Below are 5,381 nucleotides of genomic sequence, written 5' to 3' on the forward strand. Positions count from 1 at the left end.
CCAAGCTGTTCAAGTTTCAAGCGCTATGTACAGAGAAATGCCATACATTCAGGTGGATTTTCCATTCATTTAGTCACACCACTATGAACCCTTTAACTATAACCTAGTTCAGTTGTGGGTTCTGTTTCTTGTTGTACATAGTTATATGTTAAATGAGAAACAAAAGCAGAAACAGATCCTTCCAAGGCTGCCATCCATCTGCTATGGCAATGCAAGTAAAGCTAACAAAGTTTGACATGTAAGTTTGAGGTGAAATTAAAGTAACAGTGTGAAGCAACAAATGGAAGCTGTTGATCACAGGATTTGCTTTAGTGCATGCTGTAATACACACACTTACCATGTGAGATTGAGGAGCTTGCTCACTCACTGGAAGGGACAGGGAATTCACCGCCTTGCTTGAAATGCTTTATTTGAGGGGGGAGGAGGGGAGATATTGAGATGGGAGACCAGCAGATAAACTGGAAACCACAATGACAGGCACTCTTGAAAAAGCAAGTATACCAAGGTGCGGAAAGAGGCTGGGCCTTGTGTTGAAGCAATGTGCAGAGGCTCAGAAGTAACATCTTCTACTCCTAGGTCTGCCACAGATTTGACATGTGACCTTGGGCAAGTCTCATCATTAATTTCTTTCTGGAACTATGTGCTGATTCAGAAGTCTAAGTACTATCACAAATGAGGTTGGCACTTAGAAAGCTCAAGTGTCAGTGAAAGCCAGAGACTTAAAGGCTATGGGCCTGGATCACTGTAGAAAAGAAGATGAGATTCTATAGGTGCCCATGAGCAATCTGAGCTCCAGTTTCCTATACATTAAATATGGGGAGGCTATAAACATTATTTTCCTTATTGCCCATCTAGAAGGTAAATTCTTCAAGGCAGGGACTGTATCAAACTATGTATGTACAGCTGCCTAGCACAATAAGGTCCTCATTACAGTCTGGGGCTTTAGGGACCACCGTAGTAAATATGATAATTAGCTGGTTTTGTCCTGACAATGACAACTAGTGCTATCTCAATACAGCCCCTGCTGTCTCCAAGGAAGAAGGTAAGCTGTGCCAGGAGAAATAACCCTTGCCAGGCTTTCCCTCTCCATTGCAGTTCAGTTATGCTACTGGCAGGTTGGAGTCAAAGTCCTTTCCAACCTAGTGCTGCCACTTGAAGCACCTGTGTGCCCACGGGGGACTAAGAGGTTTCCTTATTTCCTAGAGCAGAAAAGCAGCAAGGATTTTGAATTTACCAAATAGCTCACAGAGAAATGTTAACCCTCCTTCTGCCACCTTCCCTTCTGTAGAGTAGTAACTAGCTGCATGAAAAGACCTACCGGTTGGGTGTATCTACATTAATGTGAAGCGATAAACCCTGGAGTTTATTGCTTCAGAGTTTAGTGCTTCCAGACATGCTGTTTGAATGTTTGCCCAGGACTGCAGCATGTTGAGCCAGATTGGAGGAGCCGTGGATGGTGGGGGGCCCTGGGGTCAGCCTGCAGGCCCAGGGCTGCTCCCCTCAGCTCAACATGCTGTGGCCAGGCTGCCTGGGGCATAAGGGTGCTTCAGTGTGGGGTTACCCGGTAGGCTTCATTGTAAATAAAAGTTAAAAAGGTCACACATTCAATATACCATACAAGTGGAACAAGCTGTTTCCCTGCTATTCCTCCTTCTTCCCCTACCTCAAATTCCACTAGTACTAACATAATTTGTAAGGAAAGGGAAATTGGAAGGTTAAAAGAAAAGACTATTATGGATGCTCCACTCAGGTTGAACTGAATTATAGGTCACTTCAATTAGAGTTAATTATGTTTCAGAATATTAATTTGATCTGTAAATCCATTGCTATCAATGTCAACTTCCAGTTGAAAGTCTGGGGGGTTTCAGTCATGATGTCACTATGATGTCTTGCAGGGCATAGACTCTGAAGTAGCTGCATGGAATAGAAGACATGCAACAAACTAGAACTCTTGGTTCCAAAGTGATTTGCTGGAATGGAAGAGGAGGCCAATATGCAAAATCCAGGTCTGTGAAAAAGCAAATACAATGCAGTGAGGGACAGAGGCTATGGGAGACAACAGGTATGAGACAGGTACATGGCGGGGAAAGGAGTGTTGACCTGGTGATAAGAAAATAGCTGGTAAAATGTAGAGAGGTTACCTGAGGTTAACCAGATAGCAAACAGACATTGGATTTATGGCACATTATACCCTATATGTAGTCCAGGATGTTTTGTATCCACTAAATTTATGAAGTGCAGTTTTACCCCAATTTCCATGCCTGTAATTCTTCTGGGCAAAGAGATGCTCGCAGTGTTAATTACCCTTGTATTCATTCCCAGTGGTTAAGCATTAAAAAAAAAAAAAAAAAGGTCACTTTAAAAACTCCACTCTGTCAAGTACATGTGGGGAAAACATGTCTTTGCAAGTTTACTTAAAAATGACTGAAGACACTTGCAAGCACTGGCTCCAAACTTCTTTCTGATGAACAGGCAGAAAAGACATTTTTCCTAGACTGCCTGTGAGCAGCAATTAGTGCTGAGCAATAAGAACTCTCATCCAGTCCCTGGCAGTGCTGCTCTCACCATTGCAAGAAAGGAAAAGTACCCTCTCCCTAGGGACTATCATTATGGTTGACATTATATGAAAATGGAGACGTAAGGAGGAAAAACAATAGAGAACACCACAAGATCAATGATTAGATGCTTTCACACACAAAATTCTTCCTTTGTTGACACAAAATTATCCCACATGCCCCTTGCCAGATCAGCTCTTGCTCAGATTTTCTAGCAGTGCTCAGAACCCAAAGATCTGAGCTCTTCCAAAAATTGTTCCCCTTTTCTGATACATAAATGGGAGCTGAGCTCTCTGGAAACCTGCACTGAATGCATGCATTGGTGGTCCCTCGAGGTTGAGGATGACATCCATCAGGCTTGATGGGTCCTCAGGTGACTGAGGAGCCTGATTCTAGATGCACACGTTCTTTGACAAAGGGGGCATGTTGTTGCACGGGGGAGTGGGATTCGGAGTACTGAGTTGGCCTCTTCTGCTTCCTCCACCACCACCGTTCCACCTCACTATCATGTCGTTGTGCCTCGAAGTGGCAGACACCTTGGTGGACCAGGTGGTGCCATGCTGAATGGTCAGCAGCTTGCTCCTCCCAGCCATTGGTGTCTATGCCCCGGTGCTTGCGCGTAACCTTGAGTTTGTCTTTGTACTGTTTCCTTTGGCATCCCTTTGAGCATTGGCCAATGGAGAGCTGGGAGAAGAGAATCTGGTGAGAAAGAGGTGGTTCTTGGACATCCAGACTCAGTGGCCTATTCATTGGAGTTGATTTCTCAAGAGCAAGGCTTTGATACTGGTTGATGCAGCTTCATGGAGGACGCACATGCTGGTCTGGCAGTCCTCCTATTTGGTCCCCAGGATTCGATGCAAGCACCACCGGTCAAAACTCTCGAGGGCCTTAATGAGGTATGGGTAGATGGTCCAGGTTTCACTGCAGTAGTGGAGGGTGGTCAGCACAACAGCCTTATAAACCAGGACCTTCATCGACTTCCCAAGGTCCCTATTTTTGAAGACACATTGTCACAGCTTGAAGGCAGCACCACTGGAGCAGCTGACCTGGTGCTGGACTTCTTTATTGAAGAAGCAGCAGCCCATTGAGGGAGGTGGCTGCTGAGATATGGAAGGTGCTCCACGTACTGCGGAGCCTCCTCGTCTATATAGATAGTGCAAGGGATGTTCAGTTCTCCAGCAGGCCTAGGAAGGGTTTTTGGAGAAGCTTCATCTTGGCAGCATTCAGGGACAGGCCAAGTCTCTTGTACAAAGTGTTGAAGAGCTCTAGGGTCGCTTGCATATCCTGTGCAGAGTCAGCCATCAAGCAGCAATCAGAAGCAAACTTAAGGTTGTGGGTGTCCTTGGTGGTGAGCTTCATTTATGCCCAGAAGTGCCCAAGATGAAAAAGCTTCCCATCCAGTCGATACTGGATACGGACGCCAGATGGTAGATCATCTTGGATGAGGTGGATGATGACGGTCAGGTAGATGGTAAACAAGGTGGGGACGATCACACAACTTTGTTTGACCCCGGTCTGGATGTGGAAGGTATCAGGTTCAGATCCGAGTGGACTGAATGCATGGATCCCTACCTCACCATTCATTCATTCTCCTTTCTTTTATTACTACTAGCAATCATAGAAACAGATGTCCCTTAAACCTGAAAAACATGAATTTTTAAGACTTAAGGGCAGTGTTGCATTTGTAAGGAACAGTTTTTACCTTGAAAGATTAGAGGACGTTTCAGGTGGCTGCCCAGATGGAAATTAAAACTCCCCTCATGACTTTGTAAGCACTTCCTGTCTAGAACTGCTTCTCAATAAAACACACCTAAGACATCTAAGCTCTTGCTCAGCACATAATGATCTCTCTGTCTACTGTCAGCCAGGTACTGGTTTCTAACTCTTTACTGTAAAGTGTAATAATCAGGAGGGCTACAACACAGGCAGTCAGGCTTTTACTAGATGGCGAAACAGTGATCAAAAGCCGGAGATAGAAACCAGGAGGTCTGAGGCGGGCAGAAAAGAAATCTGAGGACTTGCGTTTAAGTTGGCAGACCCGGATGAGCTCCATCCCAGGGTACTGAAGGCACTGGCCTATGTCATTGCACGGCCACTGGCGGGAATATTTGAAAACTCGTGGTGCATGGGCCAGGTCCTGGAGGACTGGAAGAGGGCCAATGTGGTCCCCATTTTAAAGAAGGGAAGGAAGGAGGACCCAGGCAACTATAGGCCAGTCAGTCTCACCTCCATCCTTGGCAAAGTCTTTGAAAAAATTATCAAGGCTCACATTTGCGACAGCCCGGCAGGAAAAATTATGCTGAGGGGAAACCAGCACAGGTACGTAGCAGGTAGATCATTCCTGACTAACCTAGTCTCTTTTTATGACCAGGTTACAAAACTCCTGGACGCAGGAGTAGGGGTTGGCGTCCTATACTTGGACTTCAGGAGGGCCTTCAATACGGTATCCCACACCATGCTGTTGAACAAGTTAAGGGGCTGTGACTTGGATTACTACACAGTCCGGTGGGTGGCGAATTGGCTAGAGGGTCGCACCCAGAGAGTCATCGTGGATGAGTCGGTATCGACCTGGAAGGGTGTTGGCAGTGGGGTCCCGCAGGTCTCGGTGCTTGGACCGATACTCTTCAACGTCTTCATCAGCGACTTGGATGAGGGAGTGAAGTGTACTCTGTCCAAGTTTGCAGATGACACAAAGCTATGGGGAGATGTGGACACGCCGGAGGGCAAGGAACAACTACAAGCAGACCTGGACAGGTTGGACAAGTGGGCAGAAAACAACAGAATGCAGTTCAACAAGGAGAAATGCAAAGTACTGCACCTAGGGAG

This window comes from Alligator mississippiensis, chromosome 15 (assembly GCF_030867095.1).
Source record: "Alligator mississippiensis isolate rAllMis1 chromosome 15, rAllMis1, whole genome shotgun sequence".
NCBI classification, from domain to species: domain Eukaryota; kingdom Metazoa; phylum Chordata; order Crocodylia; family Alligatoridae; genus Alligator; species Alligator mississippiensis.